Below are 21747 nucleotides of genomic sequence, written 5' to 3' on the forward strand. Positions count from 1 at the left end.
GTATCAGCACTCAGTGCCCTTGTTGCATGACCCTCTGTTGAAATACCAGCAGGTCCCGGGGTGCTCCCTTTGCCCCCCCCATGCTGCAGTTGCCAAACTGCCCTTATTCTGCCCCGCTTTTTGCCCCCTTGGGGGCGGTCTTCGAAACGGGAGTTTGTTCTTGTTGGCATTTGCACTGTCTTGTTGTGACCTATGCTGGTTATGCTGCCTGTTTCTATCCCTTCTGTTGCTTTTGCTGCTCTTGGTCCTTATTATTCTGAGCAGAGCACACTGAGCTGAGTTTTCTTTTAAGACATGGGAAATATACAGTTTGGGGTCTTCCTCTTCCCAGCCTGGGTCAGGGAATCTCTGCATCTCCTTCCTGAACTCCCTGTCGTAGTTCAGCCATGATTTCTGCCCAAAGGTATTGTGGATCTCTAGGATTCTATGGTGGTAGGCAATCAATGCAGTGCCCTCTTCTGGGTTGACAGGATTTGAAAAGAGGCCTCCCAATTCTGAATATTCTTTTCCAGGGTGGGCCTCTTTTCTCTCGCTTTTTCTTCCTCTTTCTTATCCCTCTCGGAAAACACAACCTAATTCTTCATATTCCAATAGGCAACAAATATCAATGAATTGCTTCTTCCAAGTCTTAATTTTGCGCTCTATGTGCCATGCCATAGGCTTCTATTCACACTTTTGCCGGCTGTGCGTCCCCCATATTTATTCATGTGTGGGCTTGGAGACACATCATTGCTAGGCCCAACCCCTGCTTTAAGTTGGCCCTGGACATCCTCGCCCCCCAGAGTCAGACTCTGTGTCCATGCTGTCACTCTTGCTGCTGGAGCTGCTTGAGTCATCCCTATGCCTCTTCATTTTCCCAGCACCCTCATCCTTATGCCATTTTAAAAAATTGTTCTAACATTGCTTTTCACAGTACCTGATTGTGCTTTTCTTTTGGTGCCGGGGTGGGTGTCTGAAGAGGCGGGCATGCTGCGGACATCACAACGCTGCTTCTTCCTTGCCGGCTGCTCCTTTTCTGCTGGCTCATCATAGCCGTTGTCCTCATACTCCAGTGCGTCTGCGAATTGTGATGCTGGCTGTTGCTGTCCTGACCCTTCTTTCCGGTTGTGGCTCTTGTCCTGATCTTCTTCTTGTAGTCTGGAACCGCAGTGTTCCCCTCGAGGCAAGGTATTCAGAAAAAACCTAAAGCCAGGCATGGTAAACTTCCCGGGGTAGTGCTGTTTATAGGAGCCATGTTTTAGTGGCCCCCAACTACCTGCTGCGAGGTCCTGCATATGCTGTGGGCTCCAGTCGCACGAAAATGCATGTGAACCTACTGGCAGAGTTGCCCCCTGATTTTAAGCGGGCCGTGTCACTGTACCAACTGGTTTTGCTCGCAAATGGCATGATTGCCAGGCAGCCATTAACTTGCCCTTCATCTGTTGCTCTGTGTCGTCTTGCTTCCAACTCGATTCTCTGAAAACACTTTGAGGCCAGGCGTGTTTTAACGCCAGTGTTTGCTTTGAATAGCATTGAAAGCCGCATACGCTTGAACTGTTTATTTTCTTAATGATGCTTGAGCGGGGATCGCCTTCTGGATAACTTCAAGGTGGGCTCAAGACTTCATAAGCTGCTGCTCAGAGCCCCCGGTCCAGTCTTCGGTATGGAATGCTGCAGCCAGGCCAGAGGATTTATTATGGGTGCCCCTCGTCCAACCACCTCCTGCCAATCTTAGATCTGGCAGTGGCAGCCTGTAAGCAGCTGGAAAATGCTGCGCAGCATCTTTCTTTTTGGCCCGCCTCCGCAGCTGTCAGCTGTCCTCGTGGAGGCTGGAGGGGCTGGTGAAAGACACGTCTCACTGCACCTTTCAAAAGTAATGAAAATTATTCTTCCCGCAGTCTTGCAGTTTGTGAATGGAAATCCTGGGAAAGTCCCCCTGCCAATCTGCGATCTTGTGTACACTCGCAGCTTGCCTGCAGCCTTGATTTACTGCTTTCCCTCTCCAGCTCCTTTCTTTTTATCAGCCGTGAAGTTGCACTGCCAGCCGTGCTCTGGAATGCTGGAGTGGCTCGAGTCCCGAAGAACCTGGCAGTGTGCTGGTGAAACTCAGCCTGGAGACCTGCAGCCGTCCTGCTGCTGTTCGTGGCTGACGGGGAGGAAGCATGGGAAGGGCCACCTTGCCCCCGCCAGATAAAGGCAAAATTCGGCCTGGGGGCAAGGCGGCCCCTTCTTTGAACTTCAAAAGGCCCCCGCTCAGCATCCGCAGGATGGGAAGGGGGGCCTTTGAAGTATGGAGGGCAAGGTGACAGGGGGCAGCGACTGCCGGTTGTCACCTGCCCCTCTCACCTCACCCTCCTGTCTTGGAGACGCGCTGTCTGGGTTCCCATTGTTAAGGGACCCAGCAGCCCGACCCCACCATGTGCATGCTAAGTGGGGCAGCGCCAAAAGGCACTGCCCCACCCTACTTAGCACAAACACCCCACCTCCCAGCTTACGGCCCCGGGCCTCCCATCCAGGTGGGCCCGGGTGTAGTGTCTGTAGCTTCGCAAGAACCTTAATGCATGGGTCAGTGACTCCAGCTCTTTCACAATCAGTCAACCCGCATCAGCAGGCTATTAAAGGTCAAGTGTAAAGTCAGCAATACACAATGCAGACACATTCCTAAAGAGTGATTAACGGCTGGTAAAAAAATCATTCGCATGAGATTCGAACATTTCCTCACAAAACCGTATGCTGAAAAACTGCATCTGTAAAGAAACTTCAGACAGTGGTGGCTGGTAAATTCAACTGACCAATGGGGCAGGGCGGGGTGGGGGGGCGCAGAAGCCCCTGGCCCCAATTCGTTTCGTAGAGAGCAACCGTGTAACAAGTTCGACCGCTATCTGGTGGGTTGTGCGAACTATCAATCCAAACACGAACCAGAACACTTAAAAAAAGTAATACAGGCAGTACTTTCAGCGATGGTTACTAGGGGCGGTGTGGAACGAATGTGACTTGGCTCAAATGGATTTTCCTATAATATATATATTTTTTAATGTATTGTGCTAAAGTTTATAATAAAACTTTCCACAAATACACACTACACACAGAGCCGACGGAAGATTTGTGATGGCTCATGGGGACCTATTTCAATATGCTGTTTAGGGGCCCCCTTGCCTAGAATTCAGGAAACAGTCCGAGGCACCCGTGGAGTGCAGAAATAATAATGGATACAAAAGGAATGCAGCGAGGATGTTAGATATGGCAGATTTTAACAGGGAAGGCACCCACTGGTAAGCTGAAAAGCTAGTAATTGTTCTTGGTCAGCAAGGTGCTAATGAAGATGAAAGGTGAGGTGCTAATACAGACTAGACCGGAGCAAAAGGCGAGAATGGTGCTGGATGCTGGGCGCCAGCAAAGGCAACCTGTAGCATATGTCATGCACAGCGCTCATTTAAAGTAGGCAATTAAGGTGCAAAAGCAGCACGTAGTGTGTGTGTGCAAAGCTCACATTCAATGTCATGAATTAAAGAAATATATTGGGGCAGAGGAGCAGCCGAATGCCTCGGCAGGAAGTCCCGCCCCCATTGTTCCTATAGGCTGGAAGCCAGAGGTCGAGACGTGCACGACACCAGTGATGGTGCCAATTCCATATATTGCTGCAGAGGAGCAGCCGAATGCCTCTGCAGGAAGTCCCGCCCCAATTCTTCCTATATGCTGGAAGCCAGAGGTCGAGACGTGCACGACACCAGTGATGGTGCCAATTCCATATATTGCTGCAGAGGAGCAGCCGAATGCCTCTGCAGGAAGTCCCGCCCCCATTCTTCCTATATGCTGGAAGCCAGAGGTCGAGACGTGCACGACACCAGTGATGGTGCCAATTCCACAGAAAGCCATCGAAAAAGGTATCTGCTAAGAAGCCCGTATATGATGCACCCCCGTAGAGATGACCATCTCTAGGAGGAAATCCCTGAAGGAATATGAAGATGAGAGGAAGAGAAGCTGGTGACGTCACGAGAAGTGAGGGTCACGCACCCAGAAGAGTGGCCGAAGAAGAGGATGTATGGACCTTATAGAATCCAATGACAAAGTAAAGAATCGAGTAAACTTTCATATGCGGAATGAAGATTGCATGCGTTAAGAGCACTGCAGAAAATGCAAGCTGTTTCATAACTGTACAGATGCAGCAACGGAAGTAGAGTAAGTGATCTTAAAGGCTAGCTATACGTAGTGAATAGACTGCAGGCGGTGCCACCAATATATAGAATCTGGACCTCAGTGTCACACATTTAGTAAGCTCAGACCGGTGAGAAAGGAAGGATCGGGAAAGGGTGTGTCACAGTAAGAAAACCAGCTGAAGATCGAGGGATGGCCTGAAATAGCTCTCTGGCCTGGTGTCAAAGGATGGAGCAGCCAAGCACCGGTTATCTATCCTTGAAGAACAGTGAACGTGAGAAGCTGAATCAGCCCTTTAGATGCAAGAAAGAACACCATGAGTGCCAAGTTTATTAATTCAAGACAATGAAATGCTGCAAAACAGGCCAAAATATGGTCTCCTGTCACGTGATTCAAGGATGGAAATAGCAGTTGGGGCGTACAGACCAGAACTGCGATAAGAATGTGCCCATACTCCCTTTAATTCTCAGGAGCAGTGATACTTTACAAGGACAAGTTCAAAGGAAATATGAATGGCAGATGGCATGAGCGATGAGAGATATGGGGCTAACTGGGTGGGGAGGCCCGGTCAAGTCCACCCACTGGCACCTGGGTGCTTATGTGCTGCTAGTGAGCCGAATGTTCCAGACATGGCACGAGTATGCCAACCAATTGTAGAGGGCTGTATAACATAGGGCCTTATAATTTAGGAGCCAATAGTATTTTGTGTACTTAATAAGTGTTGAGGATGACTTGCACTAGAGGCAGGCTTAAGTTGTCCACCTGATAGTAGATGTTCCATCACAACCCATCCCTATATAGAAAGTATACTTAGATGTTCCCCTTAGTCCAGCCACAACTCCCCGTAGGTTTTCTTAGCTTGCCACGTAGTATGACGTCACATACGACAAACTTTTGCTATATAAATGTATTTCTATGTGATTTGCGCTGAGAGCACGATCAAACGTCTGTTTAAGTCCGTTGTAACTCCTGGGTTTAGACATTTGATAATAAAAAACAGTCGGAGGAGACTCTTTGCCAACTTCATGAGTCTGTCTTATTACTTCATGAGTGTCTTATTATTTGGTGTAAGAGTTTTTCTACATCCCATCCTGAGTATGACTTGATTTAACGGGCCCACTAAGGGTTCATTGCTGTCTAATAAGATTGCCAACATTGGAGCAACTGCTGGGGGCAGAGGGGCTGAGGCTCATTTTAACTGAAAAGACTGAAAGACCCCAACACCACCCCTCACTATACAACTACAAAATCTAATTAGAAGGATAAAACAATATTAATCTTCCACACATAATTTGCTTAGCCAACTGCTTCACCGTATAAATCCATTCTCTAGCTCCTTTTTATCAATACACATCTTTTTCTCATTTCTTATCCTTACAAAATGTTATACATGTGCAGATATGCAAGTTATATGGTAATGACAGCGCTGGTCAAGGGGCCTGCTCTTGCCGTGTCCGGGATCCGGCATCAGATCTCGGGACCCAGGCCGCCTCAGCCCTGACCAGGCTTTACCTAGCCCTAGCTAGCTAATGCTGCGAGCATGGGTCGTGTGTTATCACGACAGTCCTTACTGCATGACACTGCACCTCAGATTACCTGACTATCAATTTGACTTAAAGACATGGCACAATTTATCTACTCTGTGTGTAATTGTCTTCCAATATCATTCAATGAATCCCCGTATTTTCTCGTGCTGATCAGTTTTTTTGTATAAATGATTTTTAAAGGGAGCTGCAAAGCATATACCCGATGCCTTAAGTATGTGCAATTACACAAGGAAAGTAGAGAAGAAAGTTTGTCCAAGTTGCTCCCCCTCTCACACCCTTTCCCGAACCTTAATTCCTGTGTCTGCAGCATCTATTCGCTCAGCCCGTGTTCTTTCTTCGTGCCTGAAAGGGACACCACTGGAATCAATGGGCCATGAATATCACTGGGAAGGGGCCTTCACTGTTGAACGCAGGCTTTCTGCATGCTGGGCACACTACTGTTTTACAAATGTGCCTTTTACACTTCATAGGAAATAAAAGTAATTTCCAAACTACAAAATGCTGCTTGCATTCACTAGTTCACTAGATTTCTTTGAAATGTGTTTTTTTTAATTTTGTCGGACTAACATAAAAATACCCTGTAAGGTTTATGCCACTTGCTCTGTGTTTTATCACAGGTTATATTTATAAGATGTCATATGCTTGTCAAACTGGTTCATCAAAATTAAATGTGTGTTGTGCTGACTGCAGTTTTAGGAAATTAAACTGTGGGTTCATGGGTGCCAACGTTTGATTTTCACTACAGGGGCAGAACTATCCCCACCTCTGCCCTGAATCTAAGCAAGCGACCAAACACATTTTATAGCACTACTTTTTTTAAAATAAGGAATTGCAAAATGTCATACGATTAGCAACCGGTTGTGAATACATATCTGAGCAACTGTCTCTCAACCTGCTGAGCTACCCTGGTAGCTTTCTACTGTAGAGCGTGTCTATGGAGCCTTCATGTACTACAAATCAATGCATTTCCAACAGTACTTTGGCTGCACGACTGCCATAGAAGTGATTTAAAGTGGAATTGAAGTACAGTGTGGAGGTTGGAAAGAAGCAGCATAAAAGAAATTGCACCATTTTAAAACTATTATTTTGAACATTTCCTTTGAGCGGAGACCAACAGCCAGCTTTCCCTCCTCAGAACTCTGCCTCTCCTCCAAACTCAAACCCCAACCTGGCCCTTGTAGGGTCCCCTTTATATTTTTTCCATTTCCACCACTATGTAAAGAAGGGACAGCTTCGTGTTTTCACTGGGCTCGCTTGGCGGCTCGCTCAAAATGGAGGCACTATCAGCGATTATGGAGGAGCCAGCCCCGATGCCAATGGGACAGGTGCTTGTGCATTCAATAGCAGTACCTAGCAACGGTGTGTGGCCCAGGACATTTGATGGAAATCCCTGGAAATGAATCAAGGACTTGAACATATGGAGCTATCATCTGCCTAATGTTTTGAGCTCCTGGACATATAATGGTAATGCCCGATAAATGCTTATACAGTGCCTATACAAAATCCCAAACTATTGCTTGTTTGTGATGCGCGCTATCCCCCATAAAGCACCTTTGGTGACTAAGCAGAGCGACAGGAACAGCCATCTTACATGACCCAGCATCTACTGTTTGGTGGGTAGATGCATGCAAGTATAGGATTGTAACGGGTTGCAAGCAACATTGCCACACAGGGATAGAGGAAATGGTATACGACCTACTTGCATCACTGATAACACCGTTGAACTTTGCCAACCTCTGCAAACTGCTCGTCAGTGCCCCCCTTGCTGACCAAGGGACCACATCACACTAAAATTCAAGGAACATCAAACCCAAGTACTCAGCATTTCTATAATACTAGTGGATTACGCAACAGTTCCCATTTCCAGTTGTTTTGTTTTTTAAGGTTAAACGATTATTTCTTTATTCCTCCTGCTGCCTGTGGGGTTAATGCCCCCCCTCACTTATCTGAAATCTCCATTATTCAAATCCTTATTTGCAGGGCTTTAAGGGGGCTGTGGAAGAGCCAGGGCTCCCAGGTTGAACCCAGCCCACTTTTCTAAAGCCTGAAGCTCTCACGTATAGACGCGAGCTTCAGGTTTTAGAAAAAAAAGTCTTGTCTGCCTTTTCATTGTAGCACCGACCCCCTATAAAGCACCCCTTTCCATAGAAATGCAGGGATCATCACCCTCGCGATCGATGCAAAGTGGGGTCCGTGGCTCAATTAGGCAGCAACACTTATCTGATTTAAATGCCTCCCCGTGAGGGAGACGCGCACGCGGCGACGTGACGGGGCAACGCCACAGGCCCCAGGCCTTTGGCAAAATCGAGGGGTGTGGCCTAACAGGCGGCATTCAGCTGAGGCAAGTGTTGCCTCTTAATTGTGCTGCCAACCCCGGACGGGCCACGCCCCTTTTTGGCCACACACCCCTAAGAGCCCTGTCTCGATTTGGCAGGCCGCTTAAAGCGCTGATGCTCTTCTTCAAATGGTTTAATTCCCACCCGAGCACCCTGTGGGGGATAAAAAGTCTCAGGTGGCATGTTGCGCCTCGAGATCCACAGACAGGAATGACCATTAGGCTCCTGATAGCAATGATTGCAAAGGGAAGAACACACTCTTCCAGCTTTGAAGGGGAAACATGATGCTTGCCTCCAGGATGCAAACTCGCCCTGGAACGGGATGACGTCCTTAAGTGTCTGCTGTGGTTTCAAAGAAGCTATTGATTGAGATAAGCAGTTGGCTTTGGTCAGGATCTTTTATTCAGGAAAAAATAAATGCAATGCTAACTAGAATCTAACACATACAATGCTCGCTCTGTTGCTTAATAGATAATTAAGAGCTGTACACAAGTAAGGATAATTACCCATGAGTAATCTGAACATTGCTATCAGCGTCAGCTCTCACGTTTCTACCATCTCAGAACACGCCTACCCCAGTCTCCCATATTTCAGTCCCACTTTGAAATATGAGTGGACATTTTTAATCCATCGTCCGTTTTCATCTAGTACGGAACATGGTGTTTTAGTGATATTGTCCGAGCCTTGAGGCTTTGTAAACAATTGTTTTTCTACCTCCAAAACCATTACGTAGATATGCTAAAGGTTTTGTTACACATAAACAAAGAGAAACAGCGGGGAAGGATGGGGCGTAGGCCCATTTTTTGCAGTTTCATCAGTTTTACACTATGGCGGCAGACAAGCCAGCCAAAACTTCCTTTCCACCCATAATCCCAATTATGACGTGTATAAACTATATTAGAGTCCGCAATAGAGTCTGTAGATATGGTTAAAATAAGCATATGGTTATAACTTTAGCACATGTTCAAGCTAGGCAAAAAAAATAAAAAATTAATCCAACTGAATTTTTGGGAAAAGTTTCATGAAAATCTGCCAGGAGAGAGTGTGGGGGTGGTCGGTGGCAAAGTTATACGGGGGTCCCCAAATCCTCCATCCATTTTCAGTGCACAGCAAGTGTTGCTCTAGCCTACAACCTAGACCACATCTGTTCTCACTTGAAGTCCATGAGCAATGCATGCATGTTGCCTAGCAACGATTCCTTTATGATGGCCAAGTTATGTTTGCTTCAGGGACCACAACTGGAGAATTTGTGGGGTTTTGTTGTTTTGTGCTGCAACCATAACATCACTAACTTTTTTTGTTAACGAAATTCAAAATATTTCTAGAAGGCAAACTTAACTATAATGTGCATAATTTTTTTAACATATATTATAGATACCAGCTGATATACCCGCCTTTGCCTGGGATTTCATTTTCTCATAGGTACTATTTGTTAGAAATACCTTAAGGTAGCTTTATGCTTTTTCGGAAAGGCTCCATAAAAAGGCAGAAAATAAAAATTCACAAAATTGGTTCGATTATTTCTCATTTTACAAATGTTTTCTCATAAAGACTACACAACACAATTTATTTTTCTTCTTAAAAACTCATACTGAAACTTATAACTGTACGCGAGAACAACATGGAGATTTCTGAGCAGCTTGATGGGTGACATGATGCAGACGGTGTCAACAACTACGGACCAGAAGTTCAATATTACTAAAGTACATGTCCACTGTAAGGCTTGCTTATAAACAACATTTTTTGTTTCCCTTCCCGGTGAACACTGTTGCTTCAACTACACTGGGCAGCAATTTTTGAACACATAGCCTTGTGCCGTTACACAGCCTAGTTGAGTGGAAATTGCAAAGCAGCATGATGGGTGACCCAACTTTCAGTCAAAGGTGATGTGGTGGCATTCCCGGGGGTCAGTGGGGTGAGTTGAGGAATTCCGCTGGATAGTTTACGGCTTCGTCAGCATCCACCACCGTATCGATTTGAGTTGTACTCCCCGGAAGCATATCCTCAATCTGATCCTAGGACCTGGACCTAGACCTAGAGTTTTATTCCTCGTGTCGGGGCCGGTCCTTCTATGACCACATTGATTTTTTGCTGATTTCAGGCACCCGTCGCATGTGTGAAGGTGCTGAAATCCGACGAACGGTGCAGGCTGTCCAAATATCATGTAGCCAGTAATGTCCAGAGGGTCCTAACAGGTAACTATGCAAAATGTGGTGCAGATTGGTGAAACGGTGTGGAATTGTATAAGGAACAAAGCTTTACACAAATGCTGCCACAAACACATTTTTTCACGTTTATGTATATAGATATATGATAGAGCAATGACACAAACAGATACATCCAACACTGAAGAACAAGAAGCTAAATTGCAATGCTTGGGCGCATATTTCTCCTAAGGTCACTGAGGTGTAAAGGCAGCGAGTCCAGGAGTGTGCTTTAATGGTTTAGAACATTTAGGATAATAAATTGGTGTCATCAATCAATCTCAAGTCGAATGAAGAATGTAAACGAGCGTTCATCATAGTTACCTATAGTGTGCCACCGATTCTACCAGTCATTCCTGGGAGTGGAGCATTACATATAGATCGAAACCAAGAGAAGTCCATTCAGAGTTTGTAAAACAAGATGTCAATCAGTCCTAGTAATGATCATAGGCTGGAGTGGTCACGGGTCATTTGAAGGTATTGGATAGGGATAGGGCCTACCGCTTCTCGTGGAAATCACATCAATTTAGCAGGATTAGAAGATTAACCTTCACGCTATGAAGCATAGGTGGGCACTGGTGATCTATGCACCGCTCGACAGATCAAGGTAGAAGACAATCTAGCCTTGATGCCACCCAGCTCCTCAGGTTCCAGTCGAAGAAAGTGATGCATGGGTGGGTGGCATCTCCGTGAGAACCCAAGGGAGAAATAGGAGCTGTGGGAAGCGGGAAATAAAACCTGCAGGATGTGGCCATTACCTGTCCCAGGTTTTATTCACCCCAAAACACAGGTTGGGGTAACCTAATGCAGTCATGCTGTCACATGCCATGCCTTATATAAAAATTTAAAAAAGGATACATCCATGAATGCTAGGCAACTGAAAGTAGGTTGCCGCTGATTAGGGGAACCATACGTTTGGGCTTGAAGTGCCCAATAAAGGCTTTTAGGAACTATAAAACTCCAGGGGTGGGAGTATGGCAGCAACAGTACTACATTTTGATGGTGACCGGTTCAGTAGAATTTAATGCAGGATATTTTAGAGGTGGACTGTTTTGTATCCTTACTTTGTGGGTGTCCATCAGGGACCTTCACAGCCCTCAGGGTTCTGGCATGTGTTCAACAAAGCACTTTGATGCTATAAATAGAGATTCACACCCCCTCTCACACAAATAAGATGGTACAGCATTGCATCAAGGAGAGTGAAAGGGCATAAGGATTGGTGCCCTTTGGGGCTTCCTGGTGGACACAGACCTCCATCTACGTGTACAAGCGGGACTGTATCAGGCAAAAAGGCTTTGGTCTTTGCAGGAAAGGTAGCAGTCCAGGAAGCAACTGTCACCTTGTCCATTTAAAGGAAAAAATGGAAAGGATGTCATATTGTCTTTCCTTTACCAGCCCATAGAAGGGCGTCACATGGACATAAAGGGCTCAGAGGCGGGTTCACGCTTCACTGTAGATATAATAGCCACAGATGTATTCTAGGGCCAGAGACGGCTTGAAGCGATAACGTCCAGGAGCAGGATGAGTCCTCCCGACCTCAAACCCAAAGAAATACATTTACATCCTTCCCAGATTATTAAAAGGCTACAAGAGTTGGGCAAATCTGCCCAGAGGGCTGCCTGGGGGTGACACCTCTGTCATTTAGGTCCATGAACACATTCTTTAGTCAAGGTTTACAGGGACCAAGGTAGGTGTGGACAGAAAAGCCAGCCCACTCAAAGGTCCCGCAGCTTTTATCTCAGGATGCGTACAGAGAATATTCATTCAGCCTCCTCCTCCACAGGTGGTCAATACCGGACACTGGGGAATGTCTTTAATGGAAACAACTCCTCAACACGATTCTGCGAAAAAGCCCCCATCAAGGACCGCAGAGCTGCTCCTGCAATAACTGAGCCGCAGTGAGAATCGAGTGTTCCTTTCATACAGGCTTTTAGCTTGTATTTGTTAGTTGACAAAAGGACATGGTTTGTGTATAATAACTATTATTTGGTTGAAGATTCAAGCTCTCCACCTCACTAAACGGTTTAAATAGCTTATAGCCACAATCACCCTGCACCGTCCTATCTGAAATCTAGCACGGTGCTAGCTAGGAGGAAAGAGACCTTCGTGCGACTCGGGTCTACGCAACATGCATAGGTGCCCTCTGACCAGCTTGCATGCCGTTCCAGCTAGCAATTACAAACGGAAACAACCTCACCCCGAGTCCATGTGCAGGAATAGATAAGAGGGCGGTTTGTTGCTAAATGGCTACACACAGACAGAAGCGCTTTTGCTAGCCAAGTTCAACTCAGGCCAAATAACATTAAAATGTTCCCCATAGCTGTGCAATGCCCTGATGGAGCCCACTGTCATTACTCTGCCATCATGAAAAGCGCACAGAGCCATTGACAGTTGCGCAGTTAAATGGCTCATGTGCTGCCTTCCCAAAAATAAATAAATAAAAAAAAACACAAACTTGGCACTTTGCATTGGTACTTTCCCATTTAGACCACTGTCACTGTACATTGCATGGGCGTAGGCCTTCTCAGGACGACTCCAACTGGCCAAAACCAGGTAGCCCAACTAGTTCCCGGCCTAAAATCAAGGGCCCACATACCACTCAGCCTGCAGGCACTACATTGGTCCCAATGGATCATGAGGCAACGTTCCAAGTGCTGCGATTGACTCGCAAGGCCAATGTATTCCTTGGCCCAAACATTTAAGCAAACCGACGCCTCTTTACACCCCTGCCAGAAGAGGAGTCAATGCAGTAGACGGCACATGGATACCAGGAACTTTTAACCTAAAGACATGTCGGCAGGCCACTGGTTTCACGAGATCGCGAGGCAGGGAATAAGCTGAAACTTCAGATTCGGGAAAGATCTGAAAAGCAGGGCATTCCATCAAGAACTTGCAATAAATAAACCCCTTTACTTAAAATTGTGAGATGAAAATATAGCGCGCCAGATGCAATGTATTAGGAGTCTGGTCTTCAACGCTGCTGCTTGCTTAAGTTATTTATGCACCCACACCGCTATGCTGTTTTGCCCTTTGCAGCAGTGGAGGCAGGAACATGTTTTTACTGGACTGGCTTAATTATTTCCCTCTGCGCGCACACGCACGCACACCTACAAGCACATATGCACAAATTTACAGACACATTCACACAACACACACTCATTTTTGACCTTGCCTCATCTAGAAAGAAAACATGGCGTCTTCCCTGCTGCCAAAGATATGATCCTCTTCTGCAGGACGCGCAGCCACAGGAAGCTTGAATTAGGAACACAAGGTGGCTGACAATTTTCTCCCAGAGTCGCTTTCAACACAGCCCTAGGATGAATATACAATGGCACGCGCTTCCTTGTTCCAACTCCTGCCTGCGAGGTCAAAGGTTCTGCAGGGCTCCAGTTGGGACAGCACCCCAAATGAGGACTTGCAGTGCCTCTGTCTGTCCCTGAGCACAGCCCGCCTGCATGACAGAATGAGTGTCGTAATTGGAAGGGCTATACCCAACCGGCCATTAAGGAGTGGCAACTGCTCGGTCTCTTGTGGCTCGTAAGTAACTTCAGATCGATAAAGCGATCGCCACTGCACACTGTCCTTCTCTTGCCTCACCCATGCATGCACACCCTACCTCCAACGGCTGCTTCATGAATTATTCAAAAGGACTCATCGATCCATCAACACAACCTCTTTACGATGGCATGTCAGGATCGTACAAGCTACACAAACCCACACCTACAACTACAAAACAAGGGTTTTCCAAAGCATCATGCCTGACTCGGCTCCAACAGAACTAGAAGGACGATGGTGCAGGCGTGCCAATATCTCTCTTCTAGGCCACGCCCGCGCGATAGAAGTAGATACATAGGGCCCAATTCATGGAATTTTCTGCACGGTTCAGTGTGACTTTGCACTGCTGACAAGTGACTTTGCACTGCCGACACAAACCCCGATTCATGGAACTGTGCAAAGTCTATTTTTGCAGTGCAAAATAACTTTGCACTGCAAAAATACACTTTGCAGTTTCATGAATCGGGGTTTGTGTTGGCAGTGGAAAGTCACTTGTCAGCAGTGCAAAGTCTCACCGAACCGTGCAAACAAATGTCATGAATCGGGCCCCTAGTGTTTTGAAATACATCCCTCTTCACATTTTATCGGTAGTTCATTTGACAGTTTAATTCACAATTTACTCCAGGCGTTTTCTTTGTAAGGTGTCTCTAAGAATCATTTAATCAACCCACTTAACCAAGGGGAGTAATTTAAGCTGGCTCACACAATACAATTTCTGACTGGTGTTGTGGCAGTCCCTTACAAGTATATATGAAGTATGCGACCTTGACACAAGCTTTCCCCCCCCACAAATCTGGTTTTAGATAAACACCACTATGTGAGCAGGACGTCTGCACTTGGTGGCTGACCATTAACCATTGCATAACTGCTCCCACCACACGTGTGCCCGTTGGCTATGAATTCAACGTTGGGCCTTAGGGCCCAAAGACCTATATTCCGATCTTGGATTTGGCACTTGAACAAAAATGGTTTGACAGAGCAAAATCCGAGCCCGTAGGACCTCAAATTGTAAATGATTAATGTAATGTAAATAAGTGAAACATCGGTTTTAACCTCAAGGTCCAGTAGCCGGGCTCGCACAGCCCTATAGGACAATAGGCTCATGGCCGAACCAAAAACACAAAATGCATGTGTGTGCCACTTTTTCTGGTCAAAGTGGGCCAATTTTTTGGTCAATTTGGGCTAGTTTGATGAGTTAATTCACTCTGCGGCTAGTAGTTTTGACCAGACCTGCTGAATAAATAATCTTTAAAAAGCACATTTTGCATCACACTTTATCAAAAACTCCCCCTTAGTTACTATTCAAAGTGACACATAAGGAATGAATTGCCATTTGCAACCGTGGACCACTTTTTCTTTGGTGCCGAGAACATTTTATGACCCAGTCCGACCCTGCCATTAGTGCCCAGCTGACATGATTCCTCAAGCCTTTCCCATTGCCCTCATGTTGTGATTTCTGATACAGTGCTTAGTGCTTCAGATGCTCTGCAAGCATGCATGTTCATGTGCCCCTAGTCACAATGAGAGGCATTTCTTAAGCATGGACTATGAACGCAAGCTGCTGCCAGAGCGCCCCATTGAAGCATTTCCTGAGCCCAACCCAGGAGTACACAGGGCACGAAAAAAGTAAATTAGTTCAATAACCAGTCAATGAACGTTTTTCAAAGTGTTTGAACTCGATGCTTGGAGAATGAATGAACTTGTCGAAGAGAAATTCGTATCACTGCCTAAGGACTGTCATGTAAGCAGTGTAAGTGCTTGAGAAACGTCTGGGAAGCATTTCCCCATCTAAAGGAATATTCAGGGTTAACACTGCAGTTACCGTGCACAAGTTCAGTGCAACAAAACATTTGAAATTCAGTGAAATAAACTGATTTTATGCAACAAGTCCACTGAAATTCAGCAGGTGTTGGAAGCTACAGCACCTTAACTATGAGACCCAAAGCACACTGGGGACATCACAAATGGCATCACATATGACATCCGATCGGACATCTCAGATGCCATCAGCGATGACATAAGACATGAGGAATCGGTTATGACACCACTTATGACCTCCTCAATCATGGTACTGATAAGTACCAGTCACAGTGAAACATTGGACCATATTTGAAGATATAGGGCCTCATTAACATTTTCCCGGTGTAGGAAAAGTGCTGGTAATTCAGTTACCAGTAGTTTCCCGCACCGGGCAAACACAAGTTTGTCAGTGGGAGTTACTGATTTACCTCCAGCCAAGAGCAGGAGATAAACAGGCCCCTACAGTAAAAAAATGCTAGAATTACGAGCACCGGTAATACCAATGCCAGCAATTCAATGTATTTCCCCCATGGAGTCCTAGGACTCCATGGGATGGGGAATTACCAGCATTCCTGCTGCCTGCAATATCCTGGTAATACCAGGATATCAGGCAGCGGGAATGCCAATTCTGTTTAGTGGTATCCCACCGGTTTTACAGGCAGCATACCTCCAAAATCGTAATGAGGGCAATAGAGCGCATTCTGGCACAGATGCAATGTTGAAGGTCCAAGCATTTTTTCAACCATTGTAAATAATGGTGGCATAACTATAGAAAGCTGGTCTTGCACACAGGAATCTACAATTTCACATGCAACAGTGTGAGTCTTGTGATGAATCATGCAGAGTCCTCACAAAGAACCTACCTAAAGTCTCCTCCCAGGAGGTCAGGGAAAGGCAGACGCTTCCTGATCCTGACCCTAGGGGTGGTACTAACCGGGAGATCACCTGGGAGGACAAGGGCCCAGGGGCATGGGAGGACTCTGTTGGGTGAGACACAGTATGTGCCTTCCTCTATGGAAGAAATATCAACAATGCCAAAATATCTAATGGCTTGTTGTCAGAAAGAACTTTTAACTTCCCAAGTTGAATATCGTAATGTGGATGAAAACATTCATAAACACTTATGCATCCTTTAAGGGATATAATTAAGGAAAGAAACGAGCATGGCATTACAATTCCCCATGAGAAAAGCAGATCTTTACATTATGGACTCCAAACCCCAAAGTACTGGAATGAAGAAGAGGGCTAAAGAGGCACAAAACTGAAAAGTGCAACTTGTTAATGAAAATGACCCACACCCGAGGAAGCCTGGAAGGTTTAAAAGGCCCCCTAAGGGGCGGGCCATTAGTAAGAATGAGCAGAGCAGTAGTCGTAGAAGGAGGAGTTGTGAACTCTACACGTTACAGCAGAAGCAGAATCTGGATGAGGAAGACGACGCTGGGCACACTGTCGAGTGTCAAGCAGTTGCCGTTCCCAAGAGGGTCTTAATTACAGAGCTTGCGCAGTGGAAGGTGTTAGAGATGGAAGCTTTCACCCTGGAGGCCTGAATTGCAGAGACGGCGCAGCAGGAAGGGAAAGTTTACAAAGATTTCCCCACAGTAAGGCTGTCTCCAATGGCCAGTGAGCACCACAGAGCATTTGGAGCAGAGAAAGCTTGGTGTGCGAGTGGCACGGGTCACAGAAGACTGAACGCAACCATTTGCTGGGCCACGAGAAGCAGCTGAAGCAGAGGACCTGGAAGCAGCAAGACAAACTGATGCGCACACCATACCAGGTGATTTCTCCAAGATGTTAAGACAGCAGAGCGCTCCAGAGCTGCCCACTTGCTCAGACCAGGTGCTTTAACACAATTAACACACAGAGGGAAATACAAGAAGAAAAGTACTTTTGAATACCAAACAGACAGAAAGCAGATAAATCAGTATTTTGTAAACCAAACTAACTTTGAAAGTTGCAAGTGGAATGATATGAGCTTGATAATCGGATCAAAGGAGTGCGATTATGGGCATGCTGGTCAATTTGAAAGCCAGCAGCAAGATGGGGCAATAATTCAAGAACCCAATACAAACTACAACTGCCAAAGCCAAAAGAGTGTTATAACAAGGCAAATTAGAAATAACAATCATTGCCAAAGTCAAGAGGGGGCAAATGAGAATTTAAATGCTTGTAAAACATATTGCCCATAGAAGGAACTGATGTAAACTCACATTGCCAAAGACAAAGAAGAGTGAGACAGAATTAGTCAGTATATGGTGAATGAAGAAGTGGGGAAACAAGACTGGCAAGAAGGCTGCCCTTCTGGTAAAGGATATTCAGAAGGAATGGAGCATAAATTGCAGAGTGTTTGGAAATCACAAGTGTATAATAAATAGCGCCAATGTGAATCTTGTTTTCGCTGAAGAAATTCTTAAACGTGGTGTTGTGAAACAAGAGACATTGCTAAGTTGTTGGAAGCTGATCTTTACCACAGAGGTACTTATAGTTTGTAGTTTACTCTGGCCTGGCAAGAGAGTACACCAGGTTAGAGGTTGTTGTAACACTTTATGCTGTTCTGGCAGGACATTACACCAGAAATGAGAACTGTGAATTAGTAGACCTGGCATGTGAGTAGACCAGGTGGAAGTTGATGAAGTACTGTGAAGTGGTGTTGACAAGTCGTAAAGAAAAATTGGTAGAACCACTGATCTGTTTTGGTGAAATATTACAGTATCATCCCGACAAACTTTCATTGTTGATGCAAGTGTTACTTAAAATGCTGCAAAAGTGTAACTTTTTCAGAACAAATATATTGTTGCAGTATAATCCTGACAAAGACAAAGTATGTTAATACTGATGAACTAAGGAAGTATTCTTGGTTTATGCGAAGAAGGTTGTTTGAGTTCTTACTATCATAAGTGGAAGAGAAAGAAACCTTGAACAATTCTGAAGTGTTGGAACTTTTGTTGTCAAGTTGGAATAAAAAAGAACTGCACTGGAACTTTGTTACACGACAGGATTTCCTTATTCTTTTGGAGCTGTTGAACAGAATCCTGCTTGAACCTGGGGAAGGGGAATTCACCCAGATTAAAAGGAGGGACAGCTACCATACTGTGAACTTAACCAATATATTTGTTTGTTTTGAACTTCCATATAGTACCTTGTTGAGTTGTGCATGTATAAGTGTGAGGTACAGAAACCTTTAGTTAGAGTGTTATCTTTAGTTTTTTTAGGCAGGGAAATCATCGTCAGGATAGGGATAATGAGGCTTTTATCTAACTATATGAGTTAATAAAATGGCATCTTTTGAATAAACCTTCACCAAATTGTCCACCTCACACTTCTGACCCCTCACAGCCTTCAACCTTTGAATATCCAGAGGTTTAACATTACAACTTCCACTAGCCTTACATTGCATAGACAAAGGTGAGAGATCATGGAGTCATAGTCCAAAACAAGTAGCGACCCATGTTGAAAAAGATAACAATGTTCGTCTGTTCATTACATTCAGCTACTCTAGTCTTCATAACCCCATATCCTCACAACATGAAACTGCAGTATCCCAGTACTTATGGGGAGCTGGGGCGAGTAACAGGGAGGTGGGGTATTGCAACAGATTACTAATGGGGTAGGAAGAGGGGGACAGGGGTAATGCAATGAATTATTAATGGAGTCCTGAGATGTGGAAGAATTAGACAGGAGAAATTGAGCACATACTTGCCTAGACTGGTTTTGCATTTAATTCTAGTACTTCACTGTATTATATTCACTATCTTTTGTCCGTTGCATTTTCTGCTTTTCCTTTGCCTTGCCCTACTCGTTTCCTTTTCTTGTGGCTGGTGCGCAAACTGCATGGGGGAAACACAGTTTTGTGTGAGGCACATTGAGTATACATTATATAATTTTTGATGTATTATCACACATAATTATGTTCATGATTATTTATTCTAATTTTGTTTTTTCTTTTGTGTTCCTTCATTGTTCCGCAACTGCTGTCCTTCCTTCCCTACCTGACATGGTATGCCCCTTATTTTATTTTCTTTCTTCTCCAACACCTTATTTATTTTCCCATATATTATCATTTTGCTAATGTACTTCCATGGTTAATGTCAAACTCTACTTGTAATACTGGACAAATGTCATTTTTTCATTTTCACCTTTTTATCATATTTAATTTGGTTTTGACAACTCTTATCTGTGATTTATGTCAATGTATATTACTATTCATTGCTATGTCTGATATCTTTGTCATTTGGTAATTGACTTTGGCCCAATTACCCAGCCTTGAAGACGACCTGAGTTTCAAAACACGTGTCGGCTGTTTTCTACCTCATTAAAATACCACATCTTGATTGTAGCTGTCTATTTTTAATGGTGTAAACGCACAATTCCACCCCTCATTTCACTCTAAAACTGTACTATCACCAACCTGTGTGGATAGGTTGGCGGGAGTTGGACTGCTGCGTACACTTTATCATGTATATCATTTGAATTCAATAAGTGATAAATAGCGCACAGGTACCCAGTTGCGACTCCACAATCTTTGTTTACTAATTTAGGAAGCAATTGTGTATTTTTTATAATAAAAGAGGGATTGCTTCGTAAATTCACTTAAAATATTTGTCTTCTCCTACTAGCATTTACTGTGTTGGCCACATCACTATTTTATATTTGCAAAGTTCATATCTACTCTTAAATTGCTGCTCAAAACGAATCTGTATCTCAGATCTAAATCTCAGAATTTTTTAAAAATAAATAAAGTTATCCCCAAACCTTCACAAAAATCCTCTTTTACCGTGCCCACATGTCCCTTTAGACTCAAACTACCCTACTCACTCCTCATATAATTTTAGAGCCGTTTTCAAAAAAAGAATCTAGATTTGAATCTCGATTTTCAGAAATGAAAAGCCTTGGATGCAGCAATCCATCATGGGAGATATGTCCAACTTTTAAGTACCGGGGTATTATGTTCCTCGGCAAATATTTTTGCAAACTGCTGGACGGATTTACAGGAAATCCAATGCAAAAAGTGAAAAAACCTACCTTTTTTTGGCATTTATATCTTTTGAATCACGACCAGATTTGCACAATATTTTCTAGTTTTGGGGTTTGCAGGCCAGACGTCTTGTTTGGAAAATGTAGTGCTGTACTGTCCTATCGTTCAAAAGTCAATAGGCATATAATGTTTTGCATTTCCTATGGGTGATAGGTTTTATCTTAACTATGGGGCGACTAGCGTCATATATATATATATATATATATATATAGATACATACACCCATCCATTCATAGACACACACCTCAAGGTTAAGAATGATTTGCCTTTCGATGCAACCTTATATTGGTGTTTGAAGCTGGTTAATTTGAGATTGGATTAAATTCAGCATTGAATGGCACACTATACATTTTTTGGGGCTTATTAAGATATATTTAACAATGAAATATGCATTATATATCGCTCAACTTCAGAAGTTGGAAACATTCAGAAACGATTCCTGAAGTCTGCAGGGCACATTTCTGAAATGTGCGCGGACAGACCCATTTCCTTCTAATGGGTTTTCTGGTTTGTGTAAAGGCGACTGTAGATTCTCAGCACTTGGGAAGCACAGCTCGGTCCAGACTTGGCCAAACAAAAACAACTCATCCAGGAACTTGTGCAAGGATATGAGGAGATGCCAGACCCTAAGTTAACACAATAACATGTCTGTTGTGAGAATTGTTCACTGCTGCCAAATTGGTTGATACCGGTACACGGACAGTCGATTGCCGACACAAAAAAGGAAAAAGCGGCCATCCTAAAAGGCATTCACCAACAACACAAGAATGAAGCGCCAGAATACATTTGTCCCACAGCGCACGTCTGCGGTTCATTTAAATGCAAATTATAGGCATTTAAAATCTCATTCACAGTCATCATAGGTCTTCTACCACGAGGTACATTGCAATTCTGTAAAAAGGCAACAAAATTAAGCGACAAGGCTTAGAAATGTGCCACGACGAAAAGGTAATGCATACGAGTAATATGATATACTATTGACCGTTACACATTTAAGCTACTAGCCCTTAGCCCTCCACATGCACACTGAACACCATTTCCTTCTCGCCAAGTGACAATTATCGCGCGTCACCGGCTTTTGGTGATTGCACATTCTGAGACCGCTAATTGAACCATTATAGTTTTGCGAGTGCATGTGA

At 44.5% G+C, this 21747-nt stretch overlaps 1 protein-coding gene across 1 annotated transcript in view; it reads right to left on the bottom strand.

The window, feature by feature from the left end:
• The window catches only part of TNFRSF21 (TNF receptor superfamily member 21), a 329419-nt gene that overhangs the window by 93448 nt on the left and 214224 nt on the right, over positions 1-21747 (bottom strand). The window lies entirely within an intron of this gene.

Source organism: Ambystoma mexicanum, chromosome 4p, assembly GCF_040938575.1.
Source record: "Ambystoma mexicanum isolate Mex_15411 chromosome 4p, UKY_AmexF1_1, whole genome shotgun sequence".
Classification (NCBI taxonomy): domain Eukaryota; kingdom Metazoa; phylum Chordata; class Amphibia; order Caudata; family Ambystomatidae; genus Ambystoma; species Ambystoma mexicanum.